The sequence below is a fragment of the Chlorocebus sabaeus genome, chromosome 9 (assembly GCF_047675955.1).
Source record: "Chlorocebus sabaeus isolate Y175 chromosome 9, mChlSab1.0.hap1, whole genome shotgun sequence".
In the NCBI taxonomy this organism is placed as follows: domain Eukaryota; kingdom Metazoa; phylum Chordata; class Mammalia; order Primates; family Cercopithecidae; genus Chlorocebus; species Chlorocebus sabaeus.
Window position 1 is genome coordinate 30,206,888 of NC_132912.1, and position 25,303 is coordinate 30,232,190.

The window sequence follows — 25,303 nt, forward strand, 5'->3', positions numbered from 1 at the left end:
GCTTCCCCCATACTGTTCTTTGGGTAGTGACTAAGTCTGACAAGATCTGATGGTTTTATAAAGGATCTCCCCTCTGCCGGGCGCGGTGGCTCACGCCTGTAATCCCAGCACTTTGGGAGGCCGAGGTGGGCAGATCACAAGGTCAGGAGATCGAGACCATCCTGGCTAACACAGTGAAACTCCATCTCTACTAAAAATACAAAAAATTAACTTGGCGCGGTGGTGGGTGCCTGTAGTCCCAGCTACTTGGGAAGCTGAGGCAGGAGAACGGCGTGAACCTGGGAGATGGAGCTGGCAGTGAGCCCAGATCGCACCACTGCACTCCAGTCTGGGCGACACAGTGAGACTCTATTTCAAAAAAAAAAAAAAAAAAAAAAAAATGAAAGGGTCTCCCCTTGCTTGGCTCTCATTCTCTCTTGCCTGCCGCAATGTAAGAGGTGCCTTTTGCCTTCCACCATGATTGTGAGGCCTTCCCAGCCAGGCAGAACTGTGAGTCCATTAAACTACTTTTTCTGTATAAATTACCGACTCTTAAGTATGTCTTTATCAGCAGCATGAAAACAGACTAATACAGTAAATTGGTACTGATAGAGTGGGGCACTGCTGTAAAGACACCCAAAAATATGGAAGCGACTTTGTAACTGGGTAACAGGCAGAGGTTGGAACAGTTTAGAGGCCTCAGAAAAAGACCGGAAAATGTGGGAAAGTTTGAAACTTCCTAGAAAGTTGTTGAATGTCTTTGACCAAAATGCTGATAATGCTATAGACAATGAAATCCAGGCTGAGGTGGTCTCAGATAAAGATGAAGAATTTGTTAGGAAATGGAGTAAAAGTGACTCCATTTTTTTGGAGTTTGCTAAGACTCTGTTTTAGCAAAGAGACTGGTGGCGTATTGCCCCTGCCCTAGAGATTCGTGAAACTTTGAACTTCAGGGAGATGATTGAGGGTATTTGATGGAAGAAATTTCTAAGCAGCAAAGCATTCAAGAGGTGACTTGGGTACTGTTAAAAGCATTCAGTCTAATTTTGTGAATTACCGTTGACATTTTTAACATCAGAGCTAAATATTAAAATTTTAGAGATAGTAGGGAGCTAGGCAGTTATCTGGTCTACCTCCTTTATTTTACATAAAAGTGAGGTTACAGAAAAGAGTTTAAATGGTTTATTACTGGTGATTGAGATTTGTTATTCCTACTTTACTTCTCTACTTGTTCCCCCTCTTTATTTTTAGCAAAGAAAGTTCTGGAACACTGGTGGCTTACATTTGTCTGTTTTTTTTGCCATGGCTAATGGAGTATGTTTCTTGGTTTGCTAAATGTATTTTCTTTTGGCTATTCAGTAGAAATACTTGTCATGAGTCTGTAATCTGCTGATGGAAAAAAACCCCAAACACTGTAAAATATTTTAAAGAGGTTTATTCTAAGCCAATACGAGTGACCATAGCCCAGGGAACAGTCTTGGGAGCTTTTGATAAAGAGTGCCTTAGGCAGTTGGGTTACAGTTTGGTTTTATACTTTTTTTTTTTTTTTTTTTTTGAGACAGAGTCTCACTCCGCCACTCAGGCTGGAGTGCAATGGTGTGATCTCTGCTCAACCTCCACCTCCTAGGTTCAAGCAATTTTCCAGCCTCAGCCTCCCAAATAGGTGAGATTACAGGTGTGTGCCACCACATCTGGCTAATTTTTGTATTTTTAGTAGAGACAGGGTTTCTGCATGTTGACCAGGGTGGTTTCGAACTCCAGACCTCAAGTGATCCCCCTGCCTCAGCCTCCCAAAGTGCTGGGATCACAGGCGTGACCCACCACGCCCAGCCTGGTTTAATACATTTTAGTGAGATGGGACTTGCAGGTAAAACACTAAACTAATAATGGAAGGTCTACATTTGTTTGGCCTAAAAAGGTAGGATATCTTGAAGTGGGCAGTGAGATGGGGGATGCGGGTTATAGGTCATGGGTGGATTCAAAGATTTTTTGATTGGTAATTGGTTGAAAGAGTTAAGATTTGTCTAAAGACTTGAAGTTAGTAGCAAAAAATGCTTAAGATAAGGGGGTTTATGGAGACTAAAGTTCTTGTTATGTAGATGAAGTTTCATAGGTAGCAGCTTTCAGAGAGAATAGATAGTAAATGTATCTTTTCGAATCTTAAAAGATTTCACTCTTAATCTCTCCTAGATCCAGGAAAGTCCTGGCTGCATTATCTCCATTCTCCATTAATGGAGATTCTCTGCAGATGCAAATTTTCCCCACAAAAGATGGCTTTGCAAGACAATTTCAAAATATGTCAAATAAATATATTTTGGGGTAAAATATTTTGATTTCTCTCCAGGTCTGCTATCTGTCATGCAATGCTATACCAGAGTCAGGTTGACATTTGTTATCTTATTGCCACAAAGAGTCTGTTTTCTTCAGTCTTATGGTCTGTATTTTAATGTTAATGCTGGTCGGTTGTGCCTGAACTCCAAAAGGGAAGGTATATAATGAGGTATGTCCAACCTCCCTTCCTGTCATGGCCGGGAATTCAGTTTTTCAGATTTATCTGGGGTCCTCTTGGCCAAGAAGGGATCTATTTGGTTGGTTGAGGGGCTTAGAAATTTATTTTTGGTTTACAAACCTATTAAAGTGGCCATCAGAGAAATCATCCACATCCTGATAGCTGTTTTCTTATAATGTTTACAGTACCACTAGGTAATTAATTTACTTAAAGTAATTAGAACTGTTTCAGGTAAAAGTGAAGGAAAATTTTTTTAAAATAAAAAACTTTAAAAAGTAATTGATTAGACCAGGCACGGTGGCTCACACCTGTAATCCCAGCAGTTTGGGAGGCCGAGGAGGGCGGATCATGAGGTTAAGAGATTGAAATCATCCTGACCAAAATGGTGAAACCCCATCTCTACTAAAAATACAAAAATTAGCTGGGCATGGTGGCGGGCACCTGTAGTCCCAGCTACTTTGGAGGCCGAGGCAGGAAAATCGCTTGAACCTGGGAGGCAGAGGTTGCAGTGAGCCAGGATTGTGCCATTGCACTCCAGCCTGGGTGACAGAGCCAGATACCGTCTCAAAAAAAAAAAAAAAAAAAGGAATTGATATATACATACTGTGGACTCTTACAAAGCAACTTAGCTTCTGGGAGGTCTGGGGTATAGCTGGGCCTCGGGAACACCTGGAACCAAGCTTTGAGTGCCCTCAAAAATTCTCATGAAAGCAGAGGAATTTTTCTCCAAAAGTCTGCTAGTAGACTAGTAGACCTGAGTTTGAATTGTAAGAGTTTCCTGATTCCAGTTCTAAAATGCTAGGAAAAGGACACTGGTTTAGTATGGGCCATGTACCTGCTTATAGACCAATTAAGTAATACAAGAAAACGAATATGACAGTAACAATATCTTGGCTCCGGTGACCACTCTTGGAGGTCAGTCAGTTGTATCCAGGAAGTGGAGTCATAGCAGCTTCCATCATAACCATGTATGAAATTGGCCAAGTTACTTCATTTTTCTCTGCCTCTCTCCATTACTTCATCTGTAAAATGAGATTAAATTGTTCCCCTCTCATAGAGTTATTTGAGGATTTTATGAGAAAATGAAACATTCTTTGTATAGTGCAAACCTGGAAACAATATGATATAAACATTCATTACTGTATTGGGCTATTTGTGCATTGCTATAAACAAATACTTAGCCTGACCAACACGGCAAAACCCCGTCTCTACTAAAAATACAAAAAGTAGCTGGGCGTGTAGTGCACATCTGTAATCCCAGCTACTCAGCAGGCTGAGGTGGGAGAAATCACTTGAACCCAGGAGGCAGAGGCTGCAGTGAGCCGAGATCGTGCCACTGCACTCCAGCCTGGGCAACAGAGCAAGACCCTGTCTCAAAAAAAAAAAAAAGAAAAGAAAAGAAAAAGAAAAAAAAAAGAGAGAAATACCTGACACTAGATAAATAAAGAAAAGAGGTTTAATTAGCTCATGGTTCTGCAGGCTGTACAGGAAGCATAACACAGGCATGTGCTTCTAGGAAGACCTCAGGAAGCTTACAATCATGGTAGAAAGTGAAGGGGGAGCAGGTATCTCACACGGTGGGAATAGTAGAGAGAGAGAGACGGTGAGGTGCCATGCTTTTAAACAGCCAGATCTTGCAAGAAGTCACTGAGTATTACAAGGACAGCACCAAGAGGATGATGGGATGATGCTAAATCATTTATGAGAAATCCACCCTTATGATCCAATCATCTCCCACCAGGCCCCAACTCCAACACTGGGGATTACAATTCAACATGAGATTTGGGCAGAGACACACATTCAAACCATAACAATCACCAAGAGACAAGTTAAAGAAGTTGGTGGGCTCAAGCAGTTGACTGCTATGCAGCCATTAAAATATATGTCCCCAACAGAAGGAATGCTTCCACGTATAACACATGTGACCATTTTCCCGGGTCCCTCTGGTTTGCAAAGGTGAGGGCAGAGCTGAACCTGGAGTGTAGGTGCTGAGACAGAGGGACCATGCTCCCTGTGTCCTCATGGGAAAGGGCTCTTCTTGAGTAGAAAGGTGGTTACTGAGTTTTGTTTTCTCCTACAGAGGAAAGATGAGCAAAATCAGGGAAATGGGGACCCGGAAAAGAGAGGGTACAGAAATGGCCAGGTGGGGACACCTGTGATGCTGGTGGTGGAATTTGTTGGTGAATTACAGCCTGTAGGCCAAATCCAGCCTACCACCTGATTTTGCATAGCCCAGGAGGGAAGAATGTTTTGGTTTTTTTGTTTTTGTTTTTGTTTTTTTAACATTAAAATGATTGAGAAATAATTTTTTAAAAGAATATTTCATGACTTGTGCACATTATCTGAAATTCACATGTCATAAATAAAGCTTTATTGGAACATGCCAGACCCATGCACTTACACATTGACTAGGGTTTCTTTCCCCCGTGTAAAGTTGAGTAGTTTGACAGAGGTCATATGGGTTCCAAAGCCTAAAATATTTACTATGTGACCCTTTACTGAAAAAGTTTGCTGACCCCTGCCTTGTAGTGTAACACATGGATTTTTGAAAGAGTAACACAAGTTTAACATTTGCTGAGCACTCCTTGTCCAGCGTGGCTATAGGCTCTTCTCATATATTTAATATAATTCTGTGAACAACCCTATAAGGCAGGTACTATTACTATCTTCATTTCAAAAATAAGAAAATTAAGACACCTTGGTAATTTTTTCAAAGTCAGGTCATTAGTGAGTAGAAAAGCTGGGATACAAACCCAGGCTGTCCAATTCCAGAGCAATAATCTAGTTTCATTTTCTGGCTTGTTATGTGATGGAATTCCTGCCAGTTGTCCCTCAAAAATGTCAGTATCACTATGCAGACCATCAGTTACTTGATTAGTCTTGCTGTGGAGAAAGGGACTGGGCTGTGCCTACACTTGGGGCACAACAGGAGAGGACACAATAGGAGGGGACAGTAGCCTAGAGGAGTGGCACCAATTCACTCCTGGGCTTTACATTTGATGGCATAGAACGGAGGAAATCACTGTGTCTGTGTGTGTGTGTGTGTGTGTGTGTGTGTGTGGTATATACATAGCAAATGTCTAGAAGGCCCCACCCCAAACTTCAAATAGTATTTGCCCTACAGGAGTGAAATGGATAATGTAAAATTGGGAGCTGTCTACATTTTAATCCTACGTTGTTTGAAATTTTAAGTGAGGTTATAGTCTTTGTATTGCTATTTTCAGAAACTCATATAAATATGGTGAAAATAACTCTGATAATAAGCCTGATTTATCTTTTGTGAGGTAAATTGACTTAACTCTCCTTTAAGTTTATTAGGTTTTGAGGAGAGACAGATTATGTAATAATCCATTTCCCCAGGATGGCACCTAGAGGAAAAGAAGATTATTCAACCACCAAGAATTGTCCAGCTCCTCTATTTAGGATGAACCTGACTTAATCAGGAGTAGAAGATACCTTTCTTCTTTTCAGAGTTACACAGGGGCCCTGGGTTTCCTGTTGACATGAAGATATTCACACCCTTCACAAACAGCTTGTCATCTGTTCCACTTTCTGCTCTTAGAGATGAAATAGGAAGTTTCTTCTTTGTTCAAAAGATTAAGGAAACCACTGTTTCCCTTTTGAAATGGGGAAAGATGTGCTATCCTGGGATCTTCATGCTCTCAGGATTATATGAATTTTCCCTTGCCTTCCCGGCAAGGGACTGAGAGAAAGAACAGTCCCAGGGTTTGGCTACTGAAGGCTGGAAAGGGATGGCAGGGCCCTGCCACACTCAGCCATCACTCATGCACGAGGGCAGCTCCCAGCCCTCAGCTCTGGAGGGGTGGTGAGGGCTGGTTTTCCTGGGCTTTGCTAGGTATCTGCTTGGTATCTTGGGCGACTATCTCGAATTGAGTAAAAGAGCAGTGAGTGTTGCTTCCATTTTGGTACACCACTGAAAATGAAGTACTTGAGCAAGCTGGACATCTGAGTTTCACTTCTCTTGTAATGTTGAATACAGACTCCTAATTTAAAGACATGTATCTAAGGGAAAAATAATCGCACTGATCCAAGAAGGGCTGGCCTCCTAGCTAAACTCTACCCTCAAGCCTGGAACCTTGGCCCTAAGTGAAAACAGCCAACCCCATTTTTCCACCCAAATGATTTCCTTTTTGGCCCACCCCACTGCCTATCCTGTGCCCATAAGAAAACAGACTTCTGCTGGCAGAGGGAAAAAAAAAACATACACACACACACACACACACACACACACACACACAAGCTGCTGACTGTCAGGAATACAAGCAGCTGAGTGGTGAGCAGAGAAGCAGCAACTGTGTACTGGAGACTACGATAAACCTAGCTAACTTCAGACAGTGAGACTTCAGAGGGGAGGCTGGCTGGAGACGGGCTGGGCTTCAGGGAAAGATCACCTTTTCCCCACTCCATCCCTTTTCCAGCTCCCCTTCCACCGAGAGCCACTTCCACTACTCCATAGAGTCTTCTGCACTCATCATCTTTTAAGCAGTTCATGTGACATGATTCTCCCAGGATATTGAACAAGAACTTGGGGTGTCAAAAAGGGCAGGTGCAGAAGGCTGTCACCCTACCCTTTCACTGAGCTGTTAACACTGAGCCATCCACAGACTGCAGGCTGCAGGCTGAGTGAAACGAGTCACTCCAGTTCCACCAAGGGGGTCAAAGTCAAGCGAAAAATCTCGTCTTAACACAACCCATAATGTAATAGTATGCAGTATTTTTTCTAGTAATCACAGTTTTTTAAAAAAATCAGTATAAAGCTTCCAGTTTTTCTTTCTTAGAAAAAATCCGTTATTTTTTTCTGAAATCATCTTCTTTTATCTTTTGCAGGGAGGAATGTCCTTTCTTTTATGAAATTAAATAAGAGCCCCTATAATTTGCAAGGAACTGTTCTAGGTCCTAAGGAATTGGCAGCGAACAAGACTCAGAAAGTCTCTAAACTTGTAGAGCAAATTTTTTTTACAGAATAAAATGTAACTTTATTATGACATAGGAAAGACTGCAAACCATTAGGGGAGGAGGACAAGGAGTCAAACCGATGCAGGATATTTTCTTGACTGTTTTGTGGGACTCATGACAGGGGTGCCCTGTTTACTCAGCCCACCCCACTCAACTCGTTGTAGGAGGGAGCACACAAGCAAATGAATGCAGGAACCAGCTGGCTGCTTCAGCACCAGCAGGAGCAAACTCCGTTCCTTCGAGTCTGCCATGCTCCACCCTTCACAGGAGTGAGCCTGTAGGCAAGTGAGTGCAGGAACCAGTTGGCTGCTTTGCTGCCAGCAGGAGCAAACTAGGCAGGCCCCGCAGCAGTGTCTAGGTGGAGGTGCCTGTGACCTCAAAGCCCCAGAGGGCATGTTACAATGCTCTCTTAGTTCCGCTGTCCGCAGACAGCAGTGGGCTATCAGCTCAGTGGGCCTTTTGCCTCATCATGTGGGGTAGCTGCCCTCTGCCAGTGAGGGAAAAGGGCCAGTGTGACAGCTTTTTGGGGTATCAGCCCTTGGTGCATCCTGAATTCTTGTCTGGTGCCCAAGAAGAATGAGGTCACATGAAGGAATTGAAGGATGGTGGATGCGGATAATTTTATTGATCAATGAAAGCAGATCTCAATGGAAAGGGGAGCTGGAAAGGAGATGGGAAGGGCAGGTTGCTCTCCCTTGAAGTCAAGTTGCCTCTTTGACATCTAGTTGCTGTCTCTGAAGTCAAGTCACCTCTTTCCAATGTCCAGCTGCTTCTCCGCTCTACTGGCTGAGCCTGGGGTCTTTGTAGGCACAGGATGGGGGGTAGGGCAGGCCATAGGTAGCTTTGGAAAAGACAACATTTGATTGGAAAAAAGACATTATTCAGAAAGAACCAATCAGGAGAGAGTGGGCACAAAGGGATGGAAGTTTTCACTTTGGGCCGCAGGTTTCAGGATTTCCAGAAGATGGGGTTTTGCCACAGACCCACCCATGTCTGCCTAGAATTTCTCTGCCTCTTGCCTCCATCAAGATAGCTCCTCAAAATGAGAGGTAAAAGGAAGATGTAAACACCTTGGTAATGAAGTCTCCAACCACAGCACAGTCATTGGATGTGTTTTCTTACAATTTTTTGTTTTCAAAGCCATAGTACATGAAACAGTTACTTGAATTATCAAAAGAATAGCAGTTTTACACAATGAGAAACATACATGCCAAGCAAAAATGTAGTAGCACTTGGGCATATAGTCCAGGGACCCCTCTTGCACTCGATAGGGGAGCCCAGGGCCTCAGTAGGTGTTGTGGGGGTGCTGGAAGGAGGCCAATCATGCTCCCAGCTGATGCCTCATCTCAAAGCACAAGAGCAAATACTAGAAAACAAATATATAACACCATGCCAATAGTAATTGGCACTATTAGTGCCCATTAATAATATTAGCACTATTTTAATAAGTGCTATGAAGAGACATGAAATAGAACCAGGAGCTCAAGCAGTGGGACTCAACCTGGTCCCAATGCTGTAAACACCCAAGGGCTTTAAAACATATTGTTGCCTTGGTTCTACTTGGAGACATTCTATTCCAATTGGTCTGGAGTTCAGCTTGGGAATCTGAATTTTAAGCACTTTGAGTGGGTCTAATGCACTGATGAGCAGTGACTGCCAATAAGGGCACACTGGCACTTGAAGTTTTCACTCACATTTCATTGGCCAAAGCAAGTCATATTCCTGACCTGAGCTCCAGGCAAGAGGGCAGTGCCATTCCAGGTGTGCCCTGGAGAAAGGGAATGTGCTTGAGGCCCCTTAATGATGACCACAGGCTCCTCCTCCCTTGTCTGAGTCCAAGTGAAGAACTGTTTTTCTATTAAACCCAATTCTATGACTTCCCCTAACACATTCACACACAAAGTAATGCAATACAGACCCACACACCGGCAGATCGCTACTAGTTAAGTGTGTGACCAATTTGAGTATCTGGATGGGTCAGATGTTCACAATGGCCACACTTAACCACAAAACACAACAGCCTTCAATGTCCCAGCCTTTGGCCTAACCATCATTGTTCTCCAAGCATGTAGAGGCTTCAGCTTTCTCACTTCTGGAGCCGAGGTGACACTGTTATGCACTGGCTAGTTTAGCTTTTTTGGATGCAACATCTGGAACAAATGCATAACTTGATATTGGTCACTTTTACACAAAAATAAATAGTCTGTATCCAACAGGCCCAGGGAAAGGTGCTGTTTGTTTAGACAGTGGATTTGTTGTACATTTCATTAAGCTAATGGGTCTTGGAACTCTCAACATAAACAATCAGGAAACTTAAACCCTTAAGGAGCCTAAGAGATAGGAACGTTTTCTTCAGTGTGAATCATGAGCTAATTGTTGCTCCTAAAACTGTAAACCAAATTAATTATGCTTACTCAGCAGCTAGAGAACATGAAGGATCCAGCATCTGCCTTGTATTGAAATATGGACTATTTAGAGACAAGAGGTGTGTTCAATTTTTCTGCTTGCTAGAACATATTCTCCTTCAAGTTTCTTCAAGTAGCGGGGGTCCCTTGTAAAGATGTACATATTAGTTAAATAAACAGGGATCTCATGGGAACCTAAGAACAGAAGCTGATGGACACTCAGTTTACATATAATTACATATATAATTAATATTCTCAGTGACATAAGAGAAATCTTTGCATCCATGACACAGGAACAGAGTCTTTTAAAAAAGGATCATTCAGACATTCAGAAATCAAAAAAGAGCTTTTGGAAATCTAAAATATGATTGCAGAAACACAACAATGACAAACTCAATAGAACAAACAAAAGTAAAAATTGGGCCAGGTGTGGTGGCTCATGCCTATAATCCCAGAACTTTGGGTCAGGAGTTCAAGACCAGCCTGGCCAACATGGTGAAACCCTGTCTCGACCAAAATATAAAAAATTAGCCAGACATGGTGGTGGGTGCCTGTAATCTCAGTTACTTGGGAGGTTGAGGCCGCAGAATCGCTTGAACAGAGGAGACGGAGGTTGCAGTGGGCTGAGATCACACCATTGCACTCTGGTCTGGGTAACAAGAGCAAAACTGTCTTAAAAAAAAAAAGATTAAATTTGAGGAAATCTCTCAGGGAGTAGTCAAAACCACAAAAAGATGAAAAATAGAAGAGCAAAGATAACAAAATTTGAGGACTAGTCCAGGTGGTCCAATGCTGATATTTAATAGGAGTTCCAGAAAAAAATGAGGCAAGAAAATCATCAATGAAATGATTCAAGAAAATTCTCAGGACCGAAGGACCTGAGTAGCCAGATTGAGAGAGCCCACAGAGATTCACACCAAAGCCCATCATGTGAAATTTCAAGTCCTGAGAGGCATGAGATGATCCTACAAGTTTCCAGAGAGTAAAACATAGGGCATGCATAGAATTAATATTCATGGCTTTAGACTTTTTGAGACACCAGAAGCAAGAATATATCTTAAAGGAAAATGTCTGACCTATTATTCTATACCCAACAAAACTACTAATTAAATATGAGGGTAAAATAAACACATTTTAACATATGCAAACCCTCAAAACATGTATCTCACATATATCCTTTCTCAGAAAGCTACTAGAGGAAGCACTCCACAAAAATAAGAGCACACCATGAAAGAAGAGGAAAGGGAACATGGGAAATCCCACAAACAGAGAGGCAAAGAGCATCCCTGGCATCACAAAGGGAGGTCCCAAAATGACCAGACAGAGGGAACATAGTCCAGACAGAGGCACCATCATCCAGGGATGTCCTGGGAGGTCATGAGCAAAATCCACACTACCATTTTTTAAAGCCAAGGGTCACATGTCCAATGGAGCTCATTGACTACCTTGTCTATGTACTGAGGTTTCTTTTTTCTCCTCTATGACCTGCTACTTGGATCAGCTGAGAATCCTCATTTCACCCTCACAGAAATGTTCTTCTTTGACCTACCCTTGGGAGCTGGAGGTAGATTATGGTAACTTTGGACCCAGGAAGTTCTGGGTAGCCTACTTGCCTGACCACATCACTGTTCAATCCAGACCCTGCTCCACAAATGGATGCCTCAGTGATGTGCTCCCCTGTTTCATGGCCTTGTCCCTGACCTTTCCAGAAAGGATGCTCTTTCACATCCAGGGAATTTAAACCCAGAGATTCAGTTGAACTTACCTTATCCTAGGAACCTACCGGCAATTAACTCATTTTATTGCAGTTAAGTTTGTATTTGCTACTCAGTCAAAACTGAGCAGCGCATCCTTTGAGGATACAAACATGAGTTGGAAATCTATAAAGAAAGGCAAAGGAATCACTAACACAAAGGTTTGGAGAGGAATTTCCTTGGGGTGGAGGCTCGGGGCTGTCATACAGAAGACTATCAAAGGGCACTTCTAAGCTACTGACATGATTCTTCTAAGCCTGAGAGAAGTGTATGCAGGAATTAATTTTATTCTTCTTCTGCTCATACATAAATGTTTTCTATTCTATTATCCATGATACATTTCACAAAAAAATTATTCTTTTAATTTAAAAAATAGTCACGGCCAGGCATAGTGGCTCACACCATAATCCCAAGACTTTGGGAGGCCAAGGCAGGTGGATCACTTGAGGTCAGGAGTTCAAGACGAGCCTGACCAACATGGTGAAACCCCATCTCCACTAAAAATACAAAATTAGCCAGGCATGGTGGCGGACACTATAAGCCCAGTTGATGCTGAGGCAGGAGAATTAAACCCAGGAGGCAGAGGTTGCAGTGAGCCTAGATCACACCATTGAACTCCAGTCTGGACAAGAGTGAAACTCTGTCTCAAAATAAATAAATTAATTTAAAAAAAAAAGAATCAAGTAGCAGTTAATGTTTTAAAAAGCAAAGACTGAGGAAGTTCTGTGTACTGATGTGGAATGATCTCCAAGGTATTTTTCAGGTGAGACAAAAGGGATGTTGATGAGACAATGATTGAGAAGTCAAATAACAAACAAACAAGCACACACACACGCACTTGCCAGTGTCCACATAAAAATACCCATGTAAGATTCCATTAAGAACTTCTACTGTAAACTGTAAATGGGCTGCCTGGAGATCAGGGTCAGATCAGGGTCATAGCATGCTCATGTTCTATTTTTTTTTTTTTTTTTTTTTTTTTTGAGATGGAATCTTGCTCTGTCTCTCAGGCTGGAGTGCAGTGGTGCAATCTCAGTTCACTGCAACCTCTGCCTCCCAACTTGAAGAGATTCTCCTGCCTCAGCCTCCCAAGTAGCTGGGATTATAAGTGTGCACCACCATGCCCAGCTGATTTTTGTATTTTTAGTAGTGAGGGGGTTTCATCATTTTGGCCAGGCTGGTCTCGAACTCCTAACCTCACGTGATCCACCCACCTTGGCCTCCCAATGTGCTGGGATTATAGGCATGAGCCACTGCTCCTGGCCTACATTCTTTTTTTTTATATATATATATAGTTTTGAATTTTGCAGCACTTGAAAGTTTTACCCAGTCAAAAAAAAAAAAACTTTTTTTTTTTTTTAATAAAAGAAGCCTGACAGGACCAAAGTAAATGTTATGGAGGATGCAGAATCATATCCTGCTGATAGGAGAGCAAATTGGTAAATCTCCTTGGAAAGCAATTTGGAAATATCTCATCAAGTTGAACCAGCAACTACACTCCTGGGTACATGCTCTAGGAAAACGTCTTTCATATGTGCATTGGGAAACATCTACAGGAACGTTCCAACCAGCCTTCCATATGATAACTAAAAAGGAAGAAAGAAAAAAGAGCCACAATATAAAAGATCCCACAGAAGAGATTGTATTTAAAGAAATTCTATTATTTCCTTGGTCTGTGTGTCTGCTTTTACTGCAATACCATACTACTTTGATTACTATAGCTTTGTAGTAGATTTTGAAATCAGATAGTGGGATGTTTTGCTTTGGCTATTCAGATTGTTTTGTGTTTGCATAAAAATTTTAGGATTTTTTATAGTTCTGTGAAAAAGATTATTGAAAGTAATATGGACATCTTAACAATGATCATTCTTTTAATCCATGAACACAGGATCTTTTCATTTATTTGTACTTTAAATTTCTTTAATCAGTGTCTTATAGTTTGTAGTGTACAGATCTTTCATCTCCTTAATTAGATGTATTCCTATTTTATTGTTTTTGATGCTGTTGTAAATGGAATTGTTTTCTTAGTTTCTTTTTTGGATAGTTCATTGTTAGTGTATAAAAACACAACTGGGCAGGGTGAGATGGCTCACACCTATAATCCCAGCACTTTGGGAGGCCGAGGCAGATGGATCACCTGAGGTCAGGAGTTCAAGACCAGCCTGACCAACATGGTGAAACCCCGTCTCTACTAAAAATACAAAAATTAGCCAGGCGTGGTGGCACAAGCCTATAATCCCAGCTACTTGGGAGTCTGAGGCAGGAGAATCGCTTGAACCCAGGAGGCAGAGGTTGCAGTGAGCCAAGATCGCACCACTGCACTCCAGCCTGGGCGACAGTGAGCCTCCGTCTCAAAAAAGTAAATAAATAAATAAATAAATAAATAAATAAACATAAAATAAAATAAAATAAAAACACAACTGATTTTTGTATGTTGATTTTGTATCCTGAAACTTTACTGAACTTGATCGTTCTAACAGGTTTTTTGGTGGAGTGTGCTGGGTTTTATATATTTCAGATCATGGCATTTCATCTGCAAACAGAAGCAATTTAATTTCTTTCCAATTTGGGTGTCTTTTATTTTTTCCTCTTGCTTAATTATTCTGGCTAAGATTTCTAGTACTATGTTGAGGAGAAAGCATGAAAGTGGTTACCTTTGTCTTGTTCATAATCTTAGTAGAAAAACTTCCACCTTTTCACCATTGTGAATGATTTTAGCTGTGGCCTTGTCATATATGGCCTTTATTATGCTAGGGTACATTCCTTCTATATCCAATTTGGTGAGAAGTTTTTTTTGTTTGTTTTTTCTTTTTTCTTTTTAGCAGGAGTCTCGCTCTGTCCTCCAAGCTGGAGTGCAGCGGTGTAACCGCGGCTCACTGCAACTTCCGCCTCCTGGATTCAAGCAATTCTCCTGCCTCAGCCTCCCGAGTAGCTGGGAGTACAGGCAGGCACCGCCACGCCCAGCTAATTTTTGGCTTTTTTAGTAGAGACAGGGTTTCGTCACGTTGACCAGGCTGGTCTCAAACTCCTGCTCAAGTGATCCAGCGCCTCGGCCTCCCAAAGTGCTGGGATTACAGGCATGAGCCACTGCGCCTGGCCAGGTGAGAGTTTTTATCATGAAAGGAAGTTAAATTTTGTTAAATGCTTTTTCTGCATCTGTTGAGATTATTAAGGCAAACTAAATATGGCCTGAGAAGGACTCTGTACTTCTATATTTGAGTCCTTGTAGATGAACTGTAACCTAATTTAATAGGTAGACAACATTGAAAACCTAACTTAGGAGTATGCGCCTGTAAATATAGCTGAGTATTGGCATTGTACTTCAACACTCATACACTGCCAAGTGTTCAAACTGTGTTCAAATAAGGCAAACGCCAACCTGTAAGCAATCCAGCCGTTTCTGTACCTTGCTTCCGATTTTTGTACGTCAGTTTACATTTTTGTCTATAAATTTGTTCTAACCGCGAGGCACCACTGGAGTCTCTCTGAATCTGACTGTGATTCTGGGGGCTGCCCGATTTGCAAATCATTCATTGCTCAATTAAACTCCTTTAAAAGTAATTTGGCTGAAGTTTTTCCTTTAACAAGATGATCATATAATTTTACCCTTCAGTCTGTTATTGCAGTGCATCACATTTATTAATTTGTTTACATTGAAGCATCCTTGCCTCCCCTCGCTTGATAGTGGTGGATGACCCTTTAAATGTGCAGTTGAATTTGGTCTGCTAGTATTTCAATGGGAATTTTTGCATCTGTATTCATTAGAGATATTGGCCTTTGATTTTTTTTTTTTTTTTGGTAATGTCTTTTTCTGGCTTTGGTATCAGGGTAATGCTAGCCTCATAAAATTAGTTGGGAAGCATTCTCTCCCCTTCGATTTTTTGTTAGTGTTGAAGAAGGATTGACATTAATTCTTCTTTAAAAGAGTGATGCAATTCACTAATGAGGTCATCTGGTCCTGGGCGTTTTTTTGTTTGGAGTTTTTTGATTACTGATTTAATCTCCTTATTTGTTATTGGTCTGTTAAGATTTTCTATTTCTTCATAATTTAGTCTTGCTAGTTTGTACGTATGTTTCTAGGAATTTGTTCATTTCTTCTAGGCTATCCGATTTGTTGGCATATAAGTATTTATACTAGTCTATTATCCTTTGTATATTCTGTGGCATCCGTTGTAAGCTCTCCTCTTTCACTGCTAATTTTATTTGTTTGAGTCTATAATTACTATTTCCCTGAGTCTGGTAAGACAGAACAAACACATGTCATATGAAGCAGATGCATTGCTTCCAGATAGACAGCAAGGGGCCAATCAAAAAAGCCTAGGATCCCTTGTGAGCAGTCCCCCAACATTCATTAAAGCTGCATAGGATGGGATGGATAATATCTGGACTGCATGGTCCTCGTTTGCACCACAGCTGAGGGACCTTGAAAGGCAGCCCACCTCAGGTTACATATCTCAAGGACCACATGACACCCTGGGCAAAGATTTGAAGGACATCCTGATTCCAGGGGAGGGAGGAAAAAAGTCCAGGCTGTCCCAGGTACTTTCTCCCTAACTTACAATGTTACATTCCCTAGGAAGGACAGGACTAAGGTGTAGATTGTTTCAGGCAATTTCTTCCTGCCTCAGGGTAACGCATTCCTACCACATTCTATAATTATTCTTGAGAACTGCAAGTGAGACAGGGAAAAAACAGGGTGGTTCAAGACCACTCTGAAGAGGCACTGTCCTGCAAAGTCCTCTCTTTTTCTTAGTCTAACTAAAGGTTTGCCAATCTTATTTCGATTCTCAAAAGACAACTCTTAGTTTCACTGATCTTTCCAATTGTTTTCCTCATCTCAGTTTCCTTGATTTCTGCTCAGATTGTTGTTTCCTTGCTTCTGTTGACTTCGGGCTTAGTTTGTTCCTTTTCAATTTCTCTTAGGTGTAGAGTTAAGCTGTTTTGTGAGATCTTTTTTTTTTTTTTTTTTTTTTTTTCTTTTTTTGAGATGGAGTCTCTCTCTGTCATCCAGGCTGGAGTGCAGTGGTGCAGTTTCTACTGACTGCAACCTCGGCCTCCTGGGCTCAAGTGATTCTCCTGCCTCAGCCTCCTAAGTAGCTGGGATTACAGGTGCACACCACCATGCTCTGCTAATTTTTGTATTCCAGGCTAGTCTAGAACTCCTGACCTAAGTGATCCACCCACCTGGGCCTCCCAAAGTGCTGGGATACAGGGTGCGTCACCGCACCCAGTCTCTTTTTTCTTAATGTAGGCATTTATAGCTATGGACTTTCCTCTTAGAACTGCTTTTGCTGTATCCCATAAGAACTTTATTCCATACTCCCTATCAAATATAAAAATCAACTTCAGATGAACTATAGACATAAATGTAAAATGTAAAACCATAAAACATCTAGAAGAAAATAAATGAGAAAATCTGTTGCCTTGAGTTAGGCAAAGATTGGACCCCAAAATCATGACTTAGAAAAGAAAAAGATGATAAACTGGACTTCATCACAATGAATAACTTCTGCTCTTCAGAAAACACTGATAACAGGCTTCAAAGATAAGCTACAAACGGGGAGAAAATACCTGCAAATTATCTACCTGATATAGGACTTGCATTCACAACATATGAATAATACTCAAAAGTCAGTGAGAACTCATTTTTTTATTTCAATAGTTTTGGGGGTACAGGTGGGTTCTGGTTACATGGATAAGTTCTTCAGTGGTGATTACTGAGATTTTAGCATACCTGTCACCTTAGCAGTACCAATATGTAGCCTTGTATCTTTCACTCCCCCCAACCTTCTCCCTACCAAGTTCCCAAAGTCCAGTGTATCATTCTATGGCTTTGTGTTCTCATAGCATAGCTCCCACTTGTGAGAACATATGATATTTGGTTTTCCATTCCCTAGTTACTTCACTTAGACTAATGGCCTCCAGGTCCATTCAAGTTGCTGCAAAAGACATTATTTCATTACTTTTATGGCTGAGTAGTATTCTGTGGTGTATATAGGCACCACGTTTTCTTTGTCCATTTGTTGGTTGATGGGCACTTAGATTGGTTCCATATCTTTGCAATTGCGAGTCATGCTGCTGTAAACATGCATGTGTATGGGTCTTTTTCATATAATGACTTCTTTTCATTGGGTAGACACCCAGTAGTGGGATTGCTGGATCAAATAGTGGTTCAACTTTTAGTTCTTTAAGGAATCTCCATACTGTTTTCCATAGGAGTTGGACTAATTTACATTCCCATCAGCAGTGTAAAAGTGTCCCCTTTTCACCACATCAATACCAACATCGACTGTTGTTTGACTTTTTACTTATGGCCATTCTTGCAAGAGTAAGGTGGTATCTCAGTATGGTTTTCACCTGCATTTCCCTAATAATTAGTGATATTGGGTGTTTTTTCATATGCTTGTTGGCCATTTGTACACCTTCTTTTGAGAATTTTCTATTTATGTCCTTTTGCCCCTTTTTGATAGGATTATTTGTTTTTTCTTGCTGATTTGTTTTAGTTCCTTGTAGATTCTGGATACTAGTCCTTTGTTGGGTGAATAGTTTGTGAATATTTTCTCCCACTCTGTGGGTTGTCTGCTGATTATTTCTTTTGCTGTGCAGAAGATTTTTAGTTTAATTAAGTTCCATTTATTTATTTTTATTTTTGCTGCATTTGCTTTTGGGATTTTAGTCATGAGTTTTTTGCATAAGCTGATGTCCAGGAAAGTTTTTCTGATGTTATCTTCTAGAATATTTACGGTTTCAGGTCTTAGATTTAAGTCTTTGATCTATCTTGAGTTGATTTTTGTATAAGGTGAGAGATGGAGATCCAGTTTCATTCTCCTACATGTGGCTCACCTGTTTTCCCAGCACCATGAATTAAATAGGGTACCCTTTCCCCAATTTATGTTTTTGTATGCTTTGTCGAAGATCAGTTTGCTGTATGTATTTGGGTTTATTTCTGGGTTCTCTACTCTGGTCCATTGGTCTATGTGGCTATTTTTATACCAGTAGTACCATGCCATTTTGGCAAATATAGCCTTAGTATAATTTGAAGTCAGGTAATGTGATGCCTCCAGATATGTTCTTTTTACTTAGCATTGCTTTGGCTATGTAGGCTCTTTTTTGGTTCCATATGAATTTTAGGGGTTTTTTTTCTAGTTTTGTGAAGAATGATGACGATATTTTGATGGGAATTGCATTGAATCTGTAGATTGCTTTGGGCAGCATGGTCATTTTCACAATACTGATTCTTCCCATCCACGAGCATGGGATGTGTTTCCATTTGTGAAATCCATGATTTCTTTTAGCAGTGTTTTGCAGTTTTCCTTGTAGACATCTTTCACCTCTTTGGTTAAGTGTATTCCTAAGTATTTTATTTTATTTTATTTTATTTTATTTCAGCTGCTGTAAAGGAGATTAAGTTCTTGATTTGATTCTCAACTTGATTGGTCTTGTAAAGCAATCTTACTAATTTTGAATCCTGAGACCGAATTCATTTATCAGATCTAGCTTTGGATGAGTCTTTAGGGTTTTCTACGTATACAATCATATCATCAGCAAACAGTGACAGTTTGACTTTCTCTTTTCCAATTTCGATGCCTTTTATTTCTTTCTCTTGTCTGATTGCTCTGGCTAGGACTTCCAGTACTATGTTGAATACAACAGAATAGAAGTGGTGAAAATGGGCATCCTTGTCTTTTTCCAGTTCTCAGAGGGAATGCTTTCAACTTTTCCCCATTTCATATGATGCTGGCTGTGGGTTTGTCATATATGGCTTTTATTACTTTGAGAATTCATTTTTTAATGCAAAAGATTTGACCAAACACCTCAATAAAAAAGATGTAAATATGGCCAGTAAGCAGGTGAAAAGATGGTAAACATCATTAGTTACCAGGGAAATGCAGATTAACACCAAAATCAGACCTCATTACATGCTCATTTGTAATAAAGTATCTGACTTCAATTTTGATTTTGGTAGCTAGCTTTGAAGTTCACCTCTCCCTCTCCTGCCAAACACTGGGACAGCTGATAAGAAAACTGGCGTTCCCTTCTTTAATGCCAGTGGGAAGTTTAAACCACACAACCCTGACCTATGTTTAAGAATCTTCACTTCTAGGCCAGGCGCGGTGGCTCAAGCCTGTAATCCCAGCACTTTGGGAGGCCGAGACAGGCGGATCACGAGGTCAGGAGATCGAGACCATCCTGGCTAACACGTTGAAACCCCGTCTCTACTAAAAAAAAATACAAAAAACTGGCCGGGCGACGTGGCAGGCACCTGTAGTCCCAGCTACTCAGGAGGCTGAGGCAGGAGAATGGCATAAACCCAGGAGGTGGAGGTTGCAGTGAGCTGAGATCCGGCCACTGCACTCCAGCCTGGGCGACAGAGCCAGACTCCGTCTCAAAAAAAGAAAAAAAAAAAAAAAAAAAAAAAAAAAGAATCTTCACTTCTTCACCCGCCTCTTAATCACCATTGAATCCCCAAGCCAGTCTCCTTCCCTTCTCTCTCAAGCCATTTTCTTTGTGGTTGTTGTTTTTGAGATGAGGTCTCACTCTGTCACCCAAGCTGGAGTCCAGTGGCACAATAGTGGCTCACTGCAGCCTTGACCTCCCTGGCTCAAGTGATCCTCCTGCCTCAGTCTCTTGAGTAGCTGGGACCACAGGCAGATGCCACCATGCCTGGCTAATTTTTTAAAATTATTATTTGTAGGCCAGGTACAGTGGCTCACGCCTGTAATCCCAGCACTTTCGGAGGCTGAGGCAGGAGGATCATTTCAGCTCAGGTGTTCAAAACCAGCCTGGGCAACATAGCAAAACCCCGTCTCTATTAAAATTCAGAAAAATTAGCCAGGCATGGTTGTGTGTGCCCATAGTGCCAGCTACTTAGGGGTACTTTGGGGGCTGAGGCAGAAGGATTGCTTGAGCCAAGGAATTCGAGGCTGCAGTGAGCCCTGATCCTGCCACTGCACTCCAGCCTGGGCGACTGAGCAAGACCCTGCCTCAAAAAAAAAAAACAAAAAAACAAAACATAAATTATTATTTGTGGAGACAAGGTCTCACTGTTACCGAAGGTGGTCTTGAACTCCTGGGCCCAAGCAATCTGCTTGCCTTGGCCTCCCAAAGTGCTTGGATTACAGGCCCCAGCCATTGCACCCAGCCTCTCAAGCCATTTTCTTTTTATTTCCGTTTTTTAAAATATGGAATGCTTCACGAATTTGCCTGTCATCTTGTGCAGGTCTATACTAATCTTCTCTGTATCACTCCAATTTTAGTACATGTGCTGCAGAAGCGAGCACTCAAACCATTTTCAAACCAGCTGGGAAGCCTTCCCTGATCTTCTCAGAGACTCATTATGTAACAAGTCCTTTCACATCTTTTGGGGTGTGTGTCTGTGTGTGAGCGTGGCATTATCAATATTGGAATCTGAAACAAATTCTGGGTGAGGGTCCATCCTTCTTATAAAGAGTGACTATAACATCTTTAAATGGCTAAAATTTAAAAGCCTGACGATATTAAATGTTGGTGAAGGTGAGGAGGAAGTGGAACTATTAATATACATATCATGAGAAAGTGAAATTTAAAACCACTTTGGAGAACAATTTGACAATTTTTTGAAAAGCCAAATATATATATACTATGTGATGCATTACTTCCACTCCTAGGCATTTGCCCAAGAAAAAGGAAGCACATGTTCATATAAAGACTTGTATATGATCGGTCACAGAAGCTTTACTTATAACAGCCCCAAACTGGAAACAACCCAAATGATTAATAAAATGGAACAATATTCGGCAATAAAAGATTGAACTATGCCATTATTATGCCACTACACTCCAGCCTAAGCAACAGAGCGAGACCGTCTCAAAAAAAAAAAAAAGAACTATCAATATATGCAAAAACATGGATGAAACTCAACTAAGCAGATTGAAAGAAGTCAGACAGAACACATACTGTATCTTCCCCTTATAATATTTTTTAGAATATACAAATATCTATGGTTATAGAAAGCAGATAAGTGCTTGCCTAGGGCCTGGGTTGGGAATGGAGCAGAGGCAGAAAAGAAGAAGAGGGAGGGATACAAAGATGCATCATGAAAACTTTGGAGGTGACGAACATATTTAGTATCTTGATTTTGGTGATTGATGTACACGTCAGAACTTATACGATTGTACATTTTAGATATGCACAGTTTCTGATATGCCAATTATACTCAATTTGAAAAAAGTTAATTTCATGGTGAGTTGTTGTTGATAGAAAAGAGCTTCATCCATGGTATCCATGGGGATGGTAAAAATAAAAAAATCAGTAAGAAAAAAAAGAAAAGAACTTCAAGGACTGTTCCTTGGGCATTTCAGAGATCTCCTATCATATGATATTCTCTTCAATTTCCTCCTTTTTTTTTTCTGAATTCCATCTTCCTCTTTCTTGATTTGCTCTTTCATTTTGATGGAAGACACCCCTCAGTGAAATAGTAAGGGTGCTTCTGTAAGAATATTTTTTCCTGCATCAATTTATGACAGTTTGGCTAGGTATAGAATTCCAGGTTAGAAGTCTTTCTCCACCAGAACTTTGAAGGCATTGACCATTATCCTGCTACTCCACGATGATGTTAAAAAGATCAAACCTATTTTTATTCCTGATATATTCCTTTTCATACGCCCTTTGGTTTCTTTGTACATAATCTTTCCTTCTCTCCCTATCCCCCAACTTCCTGGAGACCTATAGAATCTTCTAATTGTACCCATCAAAGTTCATGGTAATGTGCTTTAGTGTGAGTTTATTTTTACACATTGTGCTGGTTATTCAGTGAATGTTGTCAAGTTGACAGTGCATATCCTTCAGTTCCGGCAAATTTTTTTGTTGATGATTTCCTCTGTTATTCAGATTTTGGACCTACTGCTTTGCTCCTTTAATTTGCTTACTTTTTCTTTCTTGTTTTCTCTCTCCTATTATCTTTCTTTAATCTTTGTTTGGGGGAAATTTCCTTAACTTTATCCACCAGCCCTTATATTGTATTTTAAAATTCCATTATTATATTTCACTTTTCAAGAATTTTTTGTTCTGTTTGCTATGTATATGTGTGATTCTGTTCTTTAGTGGATGCATATATTCACTTGTTTTTGCAAGTATATTGTCTCTCCAAGTATAGGAAAAGTTTTCATCCTTGAGAGGCTCTTGTTCTTGTATAGTTTCTGTCCTTCAAGTTACTTTGTTTTGGTTTCTTCCATGTTAAGAGGCTCTTCTGATGTTGAGTGCATTATTTCTCCATTGCTGCACTAATTCTCACAGACTTAGTGGCTTAAAATACCACAAATTCATTATCTTACCATTCTGGAGCCCAGAAATCCTAAAAATCAGGGTATTGGAAGAGCTGTATTCCTATGGAAGCTCTAGAGCATGTTTCTCTGATGTGCCCATAATCACGCTTTTTTAAAAGTCTGTTTTGGAGCATCAATGATGGTTACATAATACTTGGTGGCTCCAGTTTCCACAGGGGTTAGCAATGGTGAAACCATGCTTACATCCAGCTTTCAGTTTTTACAAGACTCAGACATACTTGAAGGAGCCCTTTTCCATCTTGGCAGCCTCCCTCTCACATTTTTTGATGGTTCTTTTGTCGATCAGACGGTGGGCTTGCCTGAATCTACATATCCAACAACAGCGATGTTGATATGATTCTTTGTTTTTCCCATTTTAGCCTTAACCCATTTATGCCAAAGGTTGCAAATTGGGGGTGGGGGGAGGGGCGGGGAGTCAGACCTTGGCAATGACCTTCAACAGGATATAAATAACTCCCACAAGCTTAGCATTCCAATAATGGAACATTAGGCATAAATGGGTTAATTTAGTGGTGGTTTTCACAATACATATATTTTGGTGGCAAACTTGTTAGGAATAAAGCTCTCACAGTCTCCTCTTGGCTGGGACTGATAGCCCTGACTTCTTGTTGGCTGTCAGCAGGAACTGCTCTCAACTTTTAGAAGCCACCCTCAGGTCCTAGCCATATGGCCCTCTTAAACATGGCAGTTTACTTCTTCAAAGCCAGCAGGAATTTCTCTCTCCAGCCTACTAAGAAGGAATCATATTATATAATATAATCACAGGAATAATTATAGCATCACCTTTGCAATCTAATGCAACTCAATTAAGGGAATGACTATTCCATCAAATTCAGATTGCAATCACACTCACGGGGAGGAGATTTTCCGGGGTGTGTGCTCCTGAGGATAGAAGTCTCAGAGCTCAGTACAGAATTACGCCTAAAACATCATGCGTTAGTTTGAATCTTTCTTTTAGAAAAAGAAGTTCAAAGATTTAGAATGGAAGTTGAGCTCCTAAATTTTTCTTGCAACCATTTCTCAATACCTTTAGAAATCAGTAGCTAAGAACATGATAAGGGAAAGAAAGTAATGTGTATTGATTACCAAATATATACCAGGCATTGTGCTAGGTCCTTGACATTACAGTTTATTCAATATCAGAAAAGAATTACATTTGAACCAAGGAGGTACTATAAGAAACATGTAACGAAATCAGAGTGTTCTTAATACTGGTAAGTGCAGGTAAGAAAATTAAACAATCATCATCATCATTACGTTGAAAAGCTAAATCTAATATTTTGAAAATTTCCTAAAAGTATGATTGGGTATAATTTTGATGGTCTTGGAAAACAAATACTCTACATTTCCCAGTGAAATTTGAACATTTTTTCTTTTTAAAGCAAAACAGATTTTGGTTGCACAGAATTTAAAACAGACTGTGGCTTATGTAACTAAATTTAATGTCCTAAAATATTTTCTCCTAAATCATGCTGCACATATTTTATTAATCTATGAATAAAATCTATTCCAGGATGGCACTGTACATATTTAATCATAGTCAAATCTTTCATCTAGAAGATCCAATATAGCTAATATTGCTTAGAAAATAGAAACTACAAAAAGCTTTAGAATTAAGAAACATTTTAAACCACATTTAAATTCAAGTCCTGTTTAAAGCAACTTTTATCCTGAAGCATCAAGATGTAAATACTGTCTTTGTCCAGAGCAATCAAAATGAAAACATCAAATAATTTCCGTTTTTAACATAATTTTATTAAATATTTAAAGACTTGAATTAAGGTCTCTGACAATAGTGCTAGAATGTATTTAGCAAATTAAAAATACAAGTTGAAAATTAACTCAAAATAATGACAGCAATTTTTGTTAATTTTGTTACTACACAAATGTGGGCTACTGAATGTAACTGAAAAACACAAATATAAAAGTCATATATTATAGAGATAACTGACTTATAATATACAAACACCTAAATTATTTCACCTATGTAAAAAATTTGTTTTGTTCATGAATAAGACATCCTAAAAATAACATATGCTTAAAGTCCAAAAGAGATTTTTTCTAAAGTCATAAATCATAAAATTTTCAAAAAGCATTTTGGCCTAAAATGCTCCATTCTTGGTCTCAACCCAAATAAGTATTTTGGAAAACTGGAAGAAAAACTGTATTTCATAGTTGTTTCAGGTATCTCAATGTGGATGGGAAAAGGAGATATTTTTCTCATTCTTATCTGGGCATTTTGTGCACTTATTCACACATGGCACAAATTTAAACTTTGAATTGGCATATACAAAATCCTCTATGAGGAAATCACAGTCTAGATATAAAAGCTGGCAACTTCTGATTTCTCAAGCA

General features: G+C 40.1%; 1 non-coding gene across 1 annotated transcript; it reads right to left on the minus strand.

Annotated features, from left to right (window-relative positions):
- Positions 1–20,800: 20,800 nt before the first annotated feature.
- On the minus strand, positions 20,801–20,905 carry LOC119618841 (U6 spliceosomal RNA). Its single transcript, XR_005235206.2, has one exon. It is a non-coding gene; the product is annotated as a U6 spliceosomal RNA (small nuclear RNA).
- Between the last annotated feature and the right edge of the window lie 4,398 nt (positions 20,906–25,303).